At 38.9% G+C, this 18,711-nt stretch overlaps 1 pseudogene; it reads left to right on the top strand.

Annotated features, from left to right (window-relative positions):
• The first annotated feature begins 18,126 nt into the window (after nucleotides 1-18,126).
• On the top strand, nucleotides 18,127-18,446 carry LOC109451014 (cytochrome c oxidase subunit 7C, mitochondrial pseudogene; annotated as a pseudogene).
• The last annotated feature ends 265 nt before the right edge of the window (nucleotides 18,447-18,711 follow it).

The raw sequence follows: 18,711 nt of genomic DNA, 5'->3' as shown, positions 1-18,711 counted from the left end.
CTCTGCTGAGAACCACACCACATGCTACACCCTCTCTTGTCTACATATTAGCCTGTTGCTGCTCCTTAAATTACCTGGTACAAAAGCTTGCTCTATTTCTCCACAGAGAGCTACCACTCCTATCCAGTTGAAGAGGCTCTATATCATGATCTCTCAAACTAATTAAGGTTCGTGGGCAGGCCACAGGTTGCTATAGAGGAACTTTCCGGAAGGCTGATATCTATGAGGGTTTTTTCTTTTTCTTTTTCTTTTTTTTTTTTTTGCAAAAGATTACTCCTGCTGTAGCTTATGTTCAAAAGTCTGTTTTTAAAATTAAAAATATATGCTTTCTTGTTTTAATAATTCATTTTACATTTCCAATGTTATTTCCTAAGGGAAGTAGAACATTATATTAATTGAAAACATTTGAAATAGAAAACTTAAAGTATTTTCAGGGGATGAGGCTGGTAAATATTCTGGAAAAGTATTTCCATGAATATTTATTATATATTATAGGCTGTATACAGTATTTATATTAATTGGACGGTATTATTTATATTTTTAAATGAAAAACATTACATCTTTCTAACTTTTAAGAAGGTTTGTTTAATTTAGTGGTTTAAGAAATGAAGTAAATAATATCAGTTTCCTTATGCAAAAAATTTTTCAGGATTTCTGGGACGAGAATTTTGATATTTTGATTACAAATTCAGAGGAAATCATAAAATTACAGCTGTTCTTGATTTAAAAAAAATAAATTGAAAATATTTGACTTATGGAATACAGAGTTTCTGAATCTAATTAATTTACATGTGTAAATGAACAGAGTATTGTGAGTGTAATGAGCCTAGCGTTCTCCATAGAGCTTCAGAGAGATAGTAAATGCTTTTGGAAAGTAAAGAATATTTAGGTTAATCAAATCATATCATGCAAGCATTTTTTTTTTTATTGCTGCAAATACACACTTTTTAAAGTAATTGTTGGGCAGGCACAGGGATTGTGGCAGCTTCAACTATGACTAATGGACACAGTACTTTGACAATTTGCTGATCAGAAATGAACTCTAAAGGGCATGTTTATGGGGTCTGTTGTGTCTTGTGACACAAAAGATGGGTAGATGAGAAGAGATGGGACATCTTCCTCTGGGAAGATGGCCATACCCGATTATTTAAACAAATATTTATGAAGTGCTTACTATGTGTCAGGGATTGTATTAGGTGCTGGAAAGACAACCGCAAAAAGACAGACATGGTCCCTGTTCCCATGAAGCTCACGAACTGGTGGGGGGTAGACACAGATAAACAGAAAATTGCTCTATGTGTTAATTGGAGCTCTAATGGCAGAGCGCAGGGTGCTGAGAGGACAGATTGGTCCTGCAGGTAGCAGAAATCATCCATGCGTAGGCTAGATGAGAGAAACAAGCCTGGGGTTTCTGGCCTTCACTCCCCTACTGGGGATTTTGGGCCTGGAAACATCAACCTTCATCTGCAGTTCTAGAAACAACCATTGTCGTAGTTATCTCAGGCAGCCACTTCGGGACTCCTCTGCTCTTTTTAGTTTACCAAGCCCTAGGGTGATTTTGTCTGTTTGATGTGTGTGTGCACATGCAATGGATATATTTTGCTCTACCATTTGAATGTATGTTGTAGACATCATTAGACTTTAGTATGCCTCTCGTAAGAATAAGGTTTATTTTCCACATAAATTGTAATAACATTAACTCTAAGAAAACAAAAAAATGGTAATTTAGTGAAATTATCTAGTGTGTAGTCCATATTAAAATTTCCACAGTTGTTCCAAGAATGTCTTTTATTGCTGTTTTCCCCCATGAACAAGGATCCAGTTAATGCATTACAATTAATTGTTGTATCTTTCCAGCCCCTTTCTCCCCACAAGTAACCAGTATTCCATTTTTCAAACCTGTCAGCTCTATATTTTTATGCCTCTGCTATATATGTTATATATATAAAACAATGTATAATATCATTTTGTGTTTAAAATTTTACTTAAGTGGTATTATGCTGTATATATCATTCAAAAATGTTTTTAACTCAACATGTTTTCAAGATCTATCTATTACCACACATAGGTCTAATTCATTCATTTTAACTGATATAAAATACCGTAATTTATTTATCAATTTCTCTATTGAAAGACATTTAGATAGTTTCAATTTTTTCACTAGCTAAATTATTTTGCATTTTAGCATTAAACAGTGTCTATTATTAAATTAGGAAGGTTTTTTTTCCACCAAGTATTATTCCTTTTCATTTTTTTTTTTTTTTTTTTTTTTTTTTTTTTTTTTTTTTTTTTTTTTTTAAAGATTTTATTGGGGAAGGGGAACAGGACTTTATTGGGGAACAATGGTCAAATTGTTGTCCTTTCAATCTTAGTTGTGGAGGGTTCTGTTCAGCTTCAAGTTGTTGTTCTTTCAGTCTTAGTTGTGGAGGGCGCAGCTCAGCTCCAGGTCCAGTTGCCGTTGCTAGTTGCAGGGGGCACAGCCCACCATCCCTTGCGGGAGTCGAACCGGCAACCTTGTGGTTGAGAGGACGCACTCCAACCAACTGAGCCATCCGGGAGTTCAGCGTCAGCTCAGTTCAAGGTGCCATGTTCAATCTTAGTTGCAGGGGGCAGAGCCCACCATCCCTTGCGGGACTCGAGGAATTGAACTGGCAACCTTGTGGTTGAGAGCCCACTAGCCCATGTGGGAATCGAACCGGCAGCCTTCGGAGTTAGGAGCATGGAGCTCTAACCGCCTGAGCCACCGGGCCGGCCCCTCCTTTTCATTTTTTAAAATAATCTTTTTAGTTTTCAATTATAGTTCACATAGAATATTATATCAGTTTCATGTGTACAACATAGTGATTAGACGTTTATATAATTTATGAAGTGATTACCCTGGTAAATCTAGTATTCATCAGACAGCATACATAGATTATAATATTATTGACTATGTTCCTTGTGTTGTACTTTGTATCCCCATGACTATTTTGTAACTACCAATTTGTACTTCTTAATTCCTTGACCTTTTCACTTACCCACTCTCCCCACCTCCTTCCCAGATGGCAACCATCAAAACGTTCTCTTCATCTATGAGTTTGTTTCTGTTTTGTTGTTCATTTATTTTGTTCTTTATATTCCACATATAAATGAAATCATATGGCATTTGTCTTTCTCTGTCTGACTTACTCCACTCAGCATAATACTCTCTAGGTACAACCATGTTATTGCAGATGGCAAGATTTCATTCTTCTTATGGCTGAGTAATATTCCATTGTATACATGTACCACCTCTTTTTAATCCATTCATCGACAGATGGACACCCAGGATGCCTCCACATCCTGGCTATTGTACCTAATGCTGTAATGAACATGTGGATGCACATGTCTCTTTGAAGTAGTGTTTTGGGTTTCTTTGGATAAATACCCAGAGATAGGATTACTGGGTCCTTCTTTGTCTTTTGTTATAGCCTTTGTTTTAAAGTCTATTTTGTCTGGTATAAGTATTGCTACACCAGATTTTTTTTTATTTCCATGTTCATGAAATGTTTTTTCTATCACTTTACTTTCAGTCTGTGTTTGTGTTTTGATCTGAAGTGAGTCTCTTGTGGCAGTATATGTATGGATCTTGTTCTCTTATCCATTCAGCCATCCTATCTTTTGATTGGCGAATTTAATCCATTTACATTTAAAGTAATTATTGATAGATAGTTATTGCCATTTTATTATTCATATTTTTGATTCTCCTTCTGCTTCTGCTTTTCCTCCTCCTCCTCTTCCTCCTTCTTTTTACTTCTTAAAGAAATCCCTTTTACATTACCTGTAAAATGGGTTTTGTGTTGCCGGACTCCTTTAGCTTTTTCTGTCCTTTGATTCTAAATGCTAGCTTTGCTGAGTAGAGTAATCTTGGTTGTAAGTCCTTACTTTTCATCACTTTGAATATTTCATGCCAATCCCTCCTGGCCTGCAAAGTTTCTGTTGAGAAATCAGCTGACAGTCTGATGGGTGCTCCCTTGTAGGTAGCTAACTGCTTTTCTCCTGCTGCTTTTAAGATTCTCTCTTTATCTTTAACATTTGGCATTTTAATTATGATGTATCTTGGAGTTAGCCTCTTTGGGTTCATCTTGTTTGGCACTCTCTGCACTTCCTGAGCTTGTATGTTTATTTTCTTCATCAGAATAGGGAAATTTTCTGTCATTATTTTTTTCAAATAGGTTTTCAATTTCTAGTTCTGTCTCTTCTCCTTCTGGTACCCCAATGATGTGAATGTTGGTACACTCGATATTGTTCCAGAGGCTCCTTAAACTATCCTCAGTTTTTTGGATTCTGTTTTCTTTTTGTTCTGATTGGGAATTTTCTGCTACCTTAATTTCTACATCACTGATTCAGTCCTCTGCTTCATCTAATCTATTGTTGATTACCTCTAATGTATTCATAATTTCAATTATTGTATTCTTCATTCTTGACTGGTTTGTTTTTATATTTTCTAGCTCTATTTTCATGTTCCCTATCTCTTTGTTGAAGTTCTCCCTGAGATCCCTGAGCATCCTTATAATCAGTGTTTTGAACTCTGCATTTGCTAGATTGCTTGTCTCCATTTTGTTTAGTTCTTTTTCTGGAATTTTGTTCTGTTCTTTCATTTGGGACATGTTTCTTTGTCTCCCCATTTTGGCTGCCTCCCTGTGTTTGTTTCTATGTATTAGGTAGGGATGCTACATCTCCTGATCATGGTAGAGTGGACTTATGTTGTAGGTGTGCTGTGGGGCCCAGTGGTGCAGTCTTCCTAGTTACCTGTGCCAGGTTCTGCAGGTGTGTCCCTTGTTTGCCTTCCTCTTGTAGTTGAGCATGTTTGCTATTTGCCTGCCAGTGGGAGGGATTGACCCTCAGGCTGATTGGTTGTGAGGTCCGGCTGTAACGTCAGTGGGGGAGCTGTGGTGCAGGGGCTGGTCCTATGGAGCAGGATTCGCTTTAGCAGGTCTCTGGTGCCTTCCCATTCTGCCCTGTGGGTGTGTCATCCATGGAGGAAGCTGGGTGGTACCCGGCCTCAGTCAGAAGCTGGCCACAAGGAGTGCTGGCCCTGAAGCCTCCTGGCAGGGACACCACTACAGGTAAAGTTCAGCCACAGACTGTACCCTGCCTGGGGCCACATGGCATAAGCCACAAAGCAATCCACAGATGGCAGCCACCTGTGGTGGGCTTGGAGATACTTGGGAGAGGCCAAGCCACAAACTGAGGTCAGCTGCCATTAGTGCCAGGCTTGGAGCTGCTCAGCAAAAGGTATTGGGCACTTTAAGGCCAGATGCTATTTGTTTGGGTTTTGTGAACCTTTAAGAGAATTTTGGAAATTTGTAGTCCATTTTTTACAGAAAAGCTTCTGGAAGCGGCTTGGGTGGCCCTGCAAGTTTGGTGGAGCAGGGTCTCAGGCAACCACCACAGCAGGGCAAACAGTGTTAGCCAGGTTGATGGAGACTCAGATATGGCAGCCACTTAAGTCTGCACTCCGGGAGAGGCGAGTGCTCAACAAAGAAATAATGACAGCACTGCTGTCTAGGAAAAAGCTGCCCCTCTAGCCCTTGCCCTAAAGCCAGACAATTTTGTTTCTCCCTGTATGTCTCTGGGTCTTTCTAGCTGCTGCCCCAGTGCTGGAGTCCAGAGTGAGTGAGTCTGGCAGTGAGTAAGTGGGTGTCCGGACCCTTTAAAAAGAATATCTGGGACTCCAGCTGCTTTCCATCTCACTTGGTCACAATCTCCATTGGTTTTCACAGCCAGAGGTTGTGGGGAGTTCTCTTCCTGGCACTAGAACCCTTGTCTGTGGAACCTGGGGTGGGGCTGGGACCCTTCACTCCTCTAAAGGGACCTCCACAGCTGAGATATCTTTCCTGTTTTTAACCACCATATGCAAGAATGGGACCAACACGTTCCACATCTATGACCCTTCTATGAGTCTTGAGGTGGCTTTTTCTGTATGTCCTTAGTTGTAGGACTTCTGTTCAGCTAGACTTCAGGCAATTCTCAATCATGGCTGTTCACAGTTTAGTTGTAATTTTGATGTGGTTGTGAGAGGAGAAAAGCACAGTGTTTAACTACTTTGCCATCTTGACCAGAAATTCTGCCTTGAATATATTAGTTTACTTCACTGGGCCATAGATTCTTCATCTTAAGGAAGGTGTCTTTGCAGGTTAGTTAACTTCTCAGTAAATCTCTCATTTGCTGAAGTCATTCTGAGACTTTGCTACGAACTTGGTTCCATTTTTTTTAGTGTCTGTTTCCTTGGCAGCCCCAGCACAGTCTTCTTTGCCTCCCAGGGCCTCCCCAAACCACCTTTCTGCTGTTATTGTACATCAGAGGCTTCTCAAGTCTGACAGCACATGAGAAATATCTAGGGAGATTTAAAATAGGCTGATGTTTAGGTTCCATCGCCAGAGATTTTGATTTATTTGATCTGGGTTAGGCCTATACAGCCCCCATTCAGAACCATGGTTGATCATCATGGAACCTCATAGGGTCTGGCTGCAAGAGATTGGACAGCAGGGTTGTGTCTTATCTCCTGTGCACTATATTACCTTGATGGTGTTGGCACTTAGAATCTAAAGAAGGCTGCAAAAGATATATTGCTGCATTGCCCCCATTCCCTGAGCTTTGGTTATATTCCACAATTACTGAAAATCTTCCTTTGGAATATGTTGGATGGGAGAACTAAATGTAAAATCCTTTGTTTGATGTAATTTAATATATTTTAATCTAATTATTTTAGCACTAAGAAAAAGCTTGTCTCTTTGAGATGTTGATATGTTCCTAAATAATGAAGGAGAAGCCATGGTTATTGATTCCTTTTTCATCTTGGCTTTCAGGAGTTTTTCTGGAAGGAAAAGGAAAACATTTACTGAGCCATATAACATGACAAGCACTTTACCTACAACACCTCATTTCATCCTCTAAGCAACATTTTGATGATATTATCCCATTTTACTTATAAGGACATGGAGGTTCAGGGAATTTAAGTAATTTTCCCAAAGTTATAAAGATAGCAAGTAGAAGAGTCCAGATTGGAAAGTAACCTTGCCTGATCCCAAAATGCATGTTATTTTCCATGCTTCTGCTATACCCAGTAGGAAGATATATAAGGGTTTATCAGTGTCCTTTGTTCTAGCTGAGAGGTGTCCCAATCAAAGCCCAGAACCCTGATTTTCAAGATTCTATGTTCACAATGTGGACAGCATGAAGGAAAGGTCTCTATGACAGAGTGTGGTTGGGGAAGTCGGGGACAAGGACACCTTCTGCTGCCACACCTCTGTGGAGGGTCCCCAGAGTTCACCCCCAGTCCTCTCCTGCACAACCCTTTCTTTACTCCCTCCATCGATACTTCTGGGCTGTATGTACCTCTCTCCAATACTGCAATCTTCAGGCATTTTCCCTTTTCCTATGGCTTTGTTTGTAAGACCCCCTGCTCTATCCCCTTTCCAGTGCATGTTGCATACCATATTTCCCCAAAAATAAGACCAGGTCTTATATTAATTTTTGTTCCAAAAGACGCATTAGGGCTTATTTTCAGGGGATGTCTTATTTTTTCATGTACAACAATGTACATTTATTCATTTATTCATATAAAAAATCTACATTTATTCAAATACAGTCATGTCATCTTCTGGAACATCGTCTTAACTCTCCAAACCCCGAATTCCAGCTTGAATTTCTTGCGACTCCATTTTGTATAGAACCATTGGCCCCCATCTCTCATGTCCAGCAATAGAGCTCTCCATAAATGAGCACTTTTTGTCCATGTAGCCTGTTCTTAGTGCATTGGCAACACAGCTGTCAGGGATTTTATCCCATGAATTCTTCACCCAAGTCACGACCTCTTACAGGCTGGGCTTCACAAAGTTTCCACGCAGATTTCTCTCCATTCTATTTTCAATGTAGTCATTGATATCCATGCGCAAATGATCCTTGAATGACTTGTTTATTGCAGTACCAAGAGTCTGGAGAGACGCAGTCATTCCTGCGGTAATCATTGTTTGATCTATTCTTCTCTCTACAAGGAAGTTCTTCATATCTTTAGTGCAGTGAGTGCTGGCTGAATCCCAGACTAACAGACCTCTTTGGCCACCTCGCAAAACAAGTGGTAGCATTAAATCGACCCTCTTCCTTATAACTGCTTGTGTGCACCAGGCTTTTTGGTTTCAAGAACATAAATGCCTGAAACACATTCAAGCTTATCTTTCTTGCCTTTAGTGATGATTAGAGGTGGGGCTTTCTTTCCATCCAGACGAATTGCCAAAATACAGGTAACGTGCACTTTCATAACCAGTGGAGGGAATGTAGATTGACGAGGCACCCCTCTGATCAATTGTCGTTTGAGTTTCTTGGCCCATAAACACTGCAGTTTCATACATAGCAATCATGTTGGAGAGTTGGGATTTAGAAAAGTCGATGCCATCAACAAAGGACTTGAATGCAAGTGCATGTTTAATAACTTCAGTATCTTCCAGCTTGAACAGTGTTGTCGATCTTAGATCATATCACTGAAGGAAGCCATCCAGCCAGTGTTGTGATGCTTTGAATTCTTCTGGGGATATTTCCGACTGTGGTGCCATTGCAAGGGCAAATGCTTGAAGATCAGCCCTGTGCACAACCAAAGCCTTTGCTCTCTGTCAGCAATCCATTCACAGATGATGTCTTCCAGCTCAGGAAATAATGGTTGCTTACCTGACCCACACTTGTGCTTCTTAGCATTGCCCTCGTCCACTTGTTGATTGAGGTTTATTGTACTCTGCTTGCCATTTTCACACCATTTGGAGATCCAACTTCTTCTCTTTGCAGAAAGCAGTAAGATTCTTGCCCTGGGAGTCCTCCATGATTCCTTTCTCATACTTGATGGAATAGCTCTTTCTTTTTGCATGCATCTTGTCTGGGGGTCAAAATATTATTCCTTTTAAATCTACCATTAAATCAAGTGTTAATTGAAGACTTATGAGACAGGAATGGCAACGAAAATGATGAGAGTTAAGAATGATGGTCTACACAAAAGTGATGAAAAATTGCAGGCACCAAAATTCAGAAAAATGTTTCTTTGTTTCACACGAGTGCATTAAGAATGTCCGTTACAACACATGATGCATTGAATTATGAAGATTCATATCAGACACAACCACGTCGGTTCGTTATCAAGTGCGCACGTTATTCGTGTGTTGTGTCTGTACTACGATTGGTCATTCGGCAATAAGTCTCGAGTTTACATAGGCATTTACCTCTCGTCCAAAGGTGCCCTCTTGGGTATTTACAAATAATTATAATTTATATTATTATTTATTTTAAGTATTAATGTCAATAATATTATTTATTTATATTTAATTATATATTAATATTATTGTATAATTCAATATGTCCATTGTGTGTTGCAACGGATGTAGTCAATGCGTCTGTCTGGCTGACAATCTTAACTGGGGCTTATTTTTGGGGTAGGGTTTATATTATGAGCATCCTGAAAAATCATGCTAGGGCTTATTTTTTCAGTTAGGTCTTATTTTCAGGGAAATATGGTAGTTCCCTTGCATATCAGCTTTTCCAATATATTTCTTGCTGGGGTTGTTTTGGACTAGGAATTCGGGGGAACTCAGGAATACAGAATAAGTGGGGTTGTTGGCTATAGGGATGTCAGCGGTCTTTTGAAAGGGGAATGTGTATTATTATGAAAATGGATTTGAGACGTCATCAAAATGGAGGCATGAGGTGAGCCTCTGTAAATCTCCCCTGGAATTTATAACAAATCGAACAACTATAACTCCATAAAGAACTCCAGGCATAGCAGACAGGCAAGACGAAGAGGCCCACTACTGAATTCACCTAAAGATGGGTGAATCGCGCAAGTGGGGGATGAGGGAAGGGAGAAGTGCGGAGTCAGAGCCTTGTCGGCGCAGGATGCAGACCTAGCTCAGTGCTCCGAGCTCGCTGCTTCCCGGAACTACCGCAGCTGCGGGAGAGGGAAGAACTTGGACTGCTAGGGCTCCGCTTATGGCCCACAGGGCTGAGGGGACAGCATATAACACGGCTGAACCCAACGCTCATGGCAGAGACCTCGGAGCAAAGACTGAGGGAAGAAGGCTGAAAATGATGGTTTAAGCCCTACTGCCAAGCAGAGAATGGAAGCCTTAGGCACTGAGACTAGCTGCCCCATCCCTACCCTCCCAGAGCTCGCCCCGCCCCCACCTGCCTAGTGCTGGAAGCAGAACAGTAGCAGTGTTAGATCAAAAGAACAGAATATTTGCTGTTCTGAGAACTGTGGTCCACAGACACAGATACAAAGCCCAATTGGTTCCGGCAAAGGGGAGGGAGCTGCGGAAGCAGGACCGGCTGTGGTGGTGGGTGGTTGCTGCCATTGCTCTGGGCCACCTCTCACAACTCACCCCGCTCCTGGCCCCACCTATCTGGGCGGATCCCTGCAGGAGTAAACAGAGCTTCTGAAACACACGGGCTCTGAATCTGGTGCAGGAAGAGCTTTGGAACTTCAAAAGCTCTCCGCATACCCACACGGACACTGCGCCCTGTGACCTGGGTGAACTGTCAACAGAGGAGAAGCCCGTCTCCCAGGGAATCACCCCATTGTGTGAAAAGCTGGAATAGTGCAGAGAAAACATAGCACTACAGTGTCAGAGAGAAAAAAGGGCTGCAGTCGGACAGAAAATAAAACATTTTACCAACAAGTACTGGAAAAACAAAAGAAAGACCTCTTCCTATCAACCTGTTGCAGAAGCCACTCCTGTAGATGTCTAGGAAGAGAAATAATAAATCAGTAATTGCCATGAATAACTAAGGCAACAAGACTCCCAAATAAATAACCTCGTGTTACACCTTAAAGAACTAGAAAAAGAAGAACAAATGAAACCCAAGGTCAGCAGAAAAAAGAAAATAACAAAAATCAGAGCAGAACTAAATGAAATAGAGAACAAAAAGACAATAGAAAAAATTAATGTGACAAAGAGCTGGTTGTTTGAAAAGATAAACAAAATTGACAAACCCTTGGATAGACTCACTAAGATAAAAAGGGAGAAGACACTAATTAACAAAATCAGAAATTAAAAATGGGAAGTTATCATGGATGCCATAGAAATACAAAGGATCATCCAAGAATACTATGAAGGACTATATGCCACAAAATTCAATAACGTAGAGGAAATGGACAAGTTCTTAGAAACATATAGCTTTCCTAGGCCGAACCATGAAGAACAGGAAAATCTAAACAGACGAATCACCAGTAACGAAATTGAATCAGTCATCCAAAACCTTCCCAAAAGCAAAAGTCCTGGACCAGATGGCTTCACTCGTGAATTCTACCAAACCTTCAAAGAGGATCTAATACCAATACTGCTCAAACTCTTCCAAAAAATTGAAGATGAGACAGTACTCCCTAACTCATTTTATGAGGCCAACATTACCCTGATACCAAAACCTGGTAAGGACAACACAAAAAAAGAAAACTACAGACCAATATCTCTGATGAATACAGATGCAAAAATCCTAAACAAAATTCTAGCAAATCGAATACAACAATGCATTAAAAAGATTATTCATCACGACCAAGTGGGGTTTATCCCAGGGGCACAAGGATGGTTCAACATCCGCAAATCCATCAATATGATACATCACATAAACAAAATGAAGGACAGAAATCATATGATTATATCAATTGATGCAGAAAAAGCATTTGACAAGATACAACATCCATTTATGATTAAAACACTTAATAAAATAGGTATAGAAGGAAAATACCTTAACATAATAAAGGCCATATATGACAAACCCTCAGCTAATCTCATAATTAATGGTGAAAAACTGAAGCCCTTTGCTCTATGTTCAGGAACACGACAGGGCTGTCCCCTATCACCTCTGCTTTTCAACATAGTGTTGGAAGTCCTTGCCAGAGCAATCAGACAAAAGAAAGAAATAAAAGGCATCCAAATTGCGAATGAAGAAATTAAATTGTCACTCTTTGTAGATGACATGATGCTATATAGAGAAAACCCTCAAGATTCCACCAAAAAGCTATTAGAAACAATCAACGAATACAGTAAAGTTGCTGGCTACAAAATCAACGTACAAAAGTCCATTGCATTCCTATATACTAACAATGAAATCTCAGAAAAAGAAATACAAAAAACAATTCCTTTTGCAATTGCAGCAAAAAGAATAAAATACCGAGGAATAAACTTAACCAAGGATGTGAAAGACCTATATGCTGAAAACTATAAGACATTTTTAAAAGAAATTGAAGAAGACACAAAGAAATGGAAAGACATTCCGTGCTCATGGATTGGAAGAATCAACATAGTTAAAATGCCATATTTCCCAAAGCAATATACAGATTTAATGCAATCCCATCAAAATCCCAAGGGCATTTTTTAAAGAAATAGGACAAAAAAATCATCAGATTTGTTTGGAACCACAAAAGACCCCGAATAGCCAAAGCAATCTTAAGAAAAAAGAACGATACTGGAGGTATCACACTCCCTGACTTTAGCTTGTACTACAGGGCCACAATAATCAAAACAGCATGGTATTGGCAGAAAAACAGACACATAGACCAATGGAATAGAATTGAGAACTCAGAAATAAAACCACATAAATATGGACAGATAATTTTTTTTTATGCACTTGGTTATTTTTATTTTTTTTACTTTCTTTGATTTTTTTTATTAGTTCCAGGTGCACAAGACAAAGTAATACTTAGATGTTTATCATTTATATCCCGCACATTGTGTGACCCCCCCTCCCCCATCCACTATTCCTCTGACATCGCACACAGCCATTACATTTCTACTGTCTCTATTCCTAATGCTGTACTCTGCTTCCTGTAACCATATACATACATATACATATACATATACATATACATATACATATACATATACATATACATATACATATATATATATATATATATATAAAATTATAGTTGGTATTCATTATTGTTCAGCTTCAGGAGTATAGTGCAGAGATCAGGCATCTACATCACCCCTGAGTTGGTCTCCCAAATGGGACACGTTGGACAGATAATTTTTGACAAATAAGCAAAAAACATACAATGGAGAAAAGACAGCCTCTTCAATAAATAGTGCTTTCAGAATTGGATAGCCACGTGCAAAAGAATGAAACTGGACTGCTATCTGTCACCATGTACCAAAATTAATTCAAAATGGATCAAAGACTTAAGCATAAGACCTGAAACAATAAACTGCGTAGAAGAAAACATAAGTACTGAACTTATGGACCTTGGGTTCAAAGAGCGTTTTATGAATTTGACTCCAAAGGCAATAGAAGTAAAAGCTAAAGTAAATGAATGGGACTATATGAAACTTAAAAGCTTCTGCACAGCAAAAGAAACCTTTGACAAAATAAAGAGGCAACCAACTGAATGGGAGAAGATTTTTGCAAACAGTACTTCCAATAAGGAGCTAATATCCAAAATATACAAGGAACTCATGCAACTCAACAACAAAAAAAACGAACAACCCAATTGAAAAATGGGCAGACGACCTGAAGAGACATTTCTCCAAAGAGGACATACAAATGGCAAATAGACTTATGAAAAAATGCTGAACATCACTAATCATCAGAGAAATGCAAATCAAAACCACAATGAGATATCACCTCACCCCAGTCAGAATGGCTATCATCAACAAGACAAATAGTAACAAGTATTGGAGAGGCTGTGGAGAAAAAGGAACCCTCATACACTGTTGGTGGGAATGCAGACTGGTGCAGCCGCTATGGAAGGCAGTGTGGAGGTTCCTCAAAACATTACAAATAGAATTACCATATGACCCAGCAATCCCTCTCCTGGGTATCTACCCAAAAAATCTGAAAACATTTATACATAAAGACACGTGTGCTCCAGTGTTCATTGCAGCTTTATTTACGGTGGCCAAGACACGGAAACAACCAAAATGTCCTTCGACAGATGAATGGATAAAGAAGTTGTGGTATATATACACGATGGAATATTATTCGGTGGTAAGAAAAGATGAAATAAGACCATTTGTGACAACATGGATGGATCTTGAGAGTATAATGTTGAGCGAAATAAGTCAGACAGAAAAAGCAGAGAACCATATGATTTCACTGATATGTGGTATATAAACCAAAACCAACAAAAGAACAAGAGACACAAGCAAGAAACAAAAACTCATAGACGCAGACAATAGTTTAGTGGTTACCAGAGGGTAAGGGGGGAGAGGGGTGGTAGATGAGGGTAAAGGGGATCAAATATATGGTGATGGAAGGAGAACTGTCTCTGGGTGGTGAACACACAATGGGATTTATAGATGATGTAATAAAGAATTATACACCTGAAATCTATGTAACTTTACTAACAATTGTCACCCCAATAAACTTAAAAATAAATGGTTTTGACTTTTTGGATCCCTGAAAGGATCATAAGGACTGACCCCCAGGGGCACACAGCCTCTATTTTAATTTGCCTTTTTCACTCTGTTGACACTGTGCTAATGTTGCCATGCAATGGTAGTTAAAATGTACAGGTAGTCATTACTGTTGTTCATTGCCACACACTTTGAGATGGGAAAAAATTGCCAGTGTCTCTTAAGAATGCCTTTGATGAAGTAGTAGAAATGATAAATGTTATTAAACTTTAACTGATGTCAAAATGGGAAGTACACATAAAGTACTTGTGCTGCGTAGTGATGTGCAATGGTTGTCCTTGGAAAACGACTTTGTTCCAATGAGTTGCAAGTTCATTAGTCACTCTTTTTGGTGAAACATGAAATTGAAAAAACTGACAAACAATGGTATTCAATTGTAGATATCTGGCAGACATTTCTGGACCAAAAAAAATAAGGAAAGGAACTGTCAGTATTTGTTGTCAATGATAAAACATAATTTTGACCAAAGTCAAAATGACCATGAAAGGTAAACGTTTTGAATCAATTCAGGACATCAAGGCAGCCAGGACAGCACAACTAAAGACACTCATGAAAGGGGACTTGCAGAACTGCTTCAGAAAGTGGCAAGAACAATGGGATGAGTGTGTTCAAAGCAAGGAGGAGTATTTTGAGGGGGATTAATGGCAATGTGTAATAAAGTTTTATTTAAACATTAAAAAAAGGGGAATGTGTAACTTATGTTACTTATTGTGTCAGTCTGATCAATTAAGGACCAAGGACCCTTTTGTTTCAATAAGCAATGATAAGTTGAAACAGGAATTAGTGTGTCTGAAAGCAGGGGTTGTACAAAGTTGTGCAAGTCCTTACATAAATGTACAAACTTGTGCAGAACTGGTTTGGAAAAAAATCTTACATTTCAGCTCATGTGAGAAGGTGAAGCACAATGCAGTTGGGTCTGACAGGCTTTCTTCAGTGGTTGGTTTAGAGCTGCTGCTGATGCCAGCTTAGCCAATATATTTGATTAGGTAAGACCTTGAAGTAAAGTCTCATAAAAGATAGGGAAAGGGGAGGGGTGTGTGTGTGTGTGTGTGTGTGTGTTTGTGTGTGTGTCCCAAAAATGTAACCTTATCTAAGGTGGCAAAACAATGCCTAATTAAACCACCACAATTTTGTATCTCTTTGGCAGACTGATGGGAGAGAGAGAGTAAGAGAGGAAAGAGTGCTGTGATTTGTTTAGGTGCCTAGAAAATTTGGAACAGAATAAACCAAACCACCTGTGAACAGAATGCCCTGCTTTTTCTGGCCAAACCCTTGAACAAGATGTTGGCAGGGAATCCAGGTAGAGAGAATATGTGTGAAGGCCATTTGGGGGATTGTGGAGTGCTGGAGGGCAAGTTCTGTTGTTGCTCATGGCAGGAAGTTTCCTGTGTGTCTCCCTGTTAATGCAGATGGTACACAGAGGGGTTCGTGTTGACTCTTTGCAGCCTTGTGTGCAGGCAAAGACATGTTTTCTGTGCACACATCTATTCTCTGCATGGGATAAGGTGCCTCAAGCAAAGTCTGAAAGACGGTGATTACCCAAGCTTTGACAGGCTCATTGGGTTTGGATGGGAAACTGCACACCCAGATTTGTGAGACTTTTCTTTTTAATCTGTTTCCATACAAACTTCTTGTTTTCTTCTAGGAAGAATATCTTTTAGGCCTGGTTTGACTTCTTTGGAGGCCTAGAATCTGTTGGGAGCTAATTAAAGTGAAGCAACTCACCACCCTTGACCTAATAATTCTTGGCTATTTTTTCAGGTCTGTGGAGGGAAGTTGACTTGTCAGACAAATTCTCAGAATGTTAGCTTACGATATGGGGTTGCTAAGTATGGCATTTATTATGGGCTGAATTGTGTCTTTTTCAGATTCATTTGTTGAAGCACTAACTCATAATATCTCAGAATGTGACAGCATTTGGAGACAGTCCCTTTTAAAGAGGTGACTAAGTTATAATGAGGTCATTAGGGTGGGCCCTAATTCAATGTGACTGGTGTCCTTATAAGAAGATGAGATTTGAACACATGGAGAGTCAGCAGGAATGCATGTACAAGGAAAGACCATGTGAGGATACAGCGAGAAAGCAGCCATCTTCTAAGCAAAGGAGAGAGGATTCAGGAGAAACCAAACCCGTCAATACCTTGATACTGGATTTCTAGCCTCCAGAACTGTAATGAAATAAATTTCTGTTGTTTAAACCATCCAGTCTGGGGTAATTTGCCATGGCAGCCCTAACAAATGGCTTATGTTGATTTTTACCCACTTTTGAAAAGGAGTCATTTCCTTATAGGCTATTGCCCAAATTCTATTTAACATCTGTCTTGAACAATCTTGTCTCATTTCTATTACCTTAGTGTACTAGGGCAGCTAGTTAAATTATTTTTTAGTTTACTAATATTTTGAATTAGGAAAGCATTTAAAAAATGTTTCATTACAGAAAATTGCAATCATATACAAAAGTCAAATTAATGAATCACCAAAGTAGTAATTAATAAAAGTTTATTGTGCACACACCAGGAATGAGTTTGCAAACCAGGAACACTTCAGTCAAAACATGGAATGAGGCTCAGGGGTATATTGGTAAGAAAGCAGTGAGTGTTTATTCTTCACAGTTATTGGTTATAATATTAGAATTTTCAGTGGTTGCCTCTTATTAACTTTGGAAATAGTTCACGTTTTGCTTATGATTTCCAGAACAAGAAATGACCCAGACCAAGATAGTCTTGCAAAATAAGCTTTGTTTGTATAACTGAATTGGTTTTGTCTGCTCAGGAAATTTTCAAGGTGGCTCTCCATTTTTTATTTTAACATAATGAATCCCCATGTACTCACTACCCAGTCCCAACAACCCACAAATCACAGCCAATCTGCTCCATCCACTCCCACATTTTCCTCCTCTAATTATCCTAAAGCAAATCCCAAACATGAGTCCTCCTCATTGGCAGATATCTCATTATGTATCTATAAAAGACAAGCAGTTTAAAAGATAACCCAAATACCATTATCAACATCTAATAGTTTAAAACAAGTCCTTAATATGATAAAGATTTAATGTATTTCAACTGTCTCATAAATGCAATAATTAAAAAAACAGTTTGCATCTTTGTGTCAGTATCTAACTAAGATCCACACATTATAATTAAACGATATGTCTCTTAAGTCATTTTTAATCTAGAGGTTTTCTCCTCCATCTCTCTTTCTTCCTGTAATTTATTGGTTGAAGAACCTGGGCTCTTTGTTTTACAGTTTCCTGTGGTCTATATTTTGCTGATTGTATAGCTAAGGAGTTAAATAGCATGCCAGTTTTCCTCTACTTCTTGTAGATTTTGTAGTTATATCTAGAGGCTTGATCAGATTTCATTTCAGTTTTTCTCTTTTGACAAGACTGTTTCATAGAGATATACTCTCATTAGAATGCACGTGATGTTTGGTTACTTTTTTTTTTGTAATGTTAACAGCTGTGGGTGATTAAAGCCTAGATCATTAATTCATTAGGAATTGCCAAGTGGTGATATTCTAATCCTATCAGTTCTTTTTTTTAAAAATTAATTCACTAGAATATTTCCATAAAGAGAAACTTCCCCTCATCTACTGCGTGGTATTCAGGGGTAAAGAAATGGTATAAGAGTCATGAGAAAAGGAGGACTTGGTGAGGAACCGTCATTTCCTCTGCTTCGGTCTCTGTGCCTTTTGCTGGGCTCCCAACAGCACTATGTTGGGACAGAGCATCCGGAGGTTCACAACCTCTGTGGTCCATAGACGCCACTATGATGAGGGCCCAGGGAAGAATTTACCATTTTCATTGGAAAACAAGTGGCGGTTGCTAGTTATGATGACTCTGTACTTTGGATCTGGATTTGCTGCACCTTTCTTTATAGTAAGACACCAACTGCTTAAAATAAGGATGTTTTACTTAATCCATGAAACAGATATGAAGAGGAGCATTTTAAGAGGTGCAGTCACTTTGAAAAATGGATCAAACTGTTGAATGCAGCATACTAGAAATGTTTGTAAATAAACTTATGGCATGAATCCTTAATGCCTCCTCTCTGAAATACAAAATGTGATATTTGAAAAAAAAAAAAAAAAGAAATGGTGTAAGAAAAGCAGGATAAATTCTTGATTCTTTTCCAATCAATTTTCCCAATAATGAAATGACTAATTTAAAGTATCATTGGGAATTTGTAATTCTAAACACATTTGAAGGAAGTTTCAATTTATTACAATTATTATTCTTACTCATGTTCAAATTGTGTCATATTTGGACAGTGAGTCATTTCAAGTTGGATCCTGGGTT

The sequence above is a fragment of the Rhinolophus sinicus genome, chromosome 2 (genome assembly GCF_057876585.1).
Source record: "Rhinolophus sinicus isolate RSI-liver-muscle chromosome 2, RSI-T2T, whole genome shotgun sequence".
Lineage (NCBI taxonomy): Eukaryota > Metazoa > Chordata > Mammalia > Chiroptera > Rhinolophidae > Rhinolophus > Rhinolophus sinicus.
The sequence above is the reverse complement of the archived record's forward strand: the minus strand, read 5'-3'. Positions and strand labels throughout refer to the sequence as shown.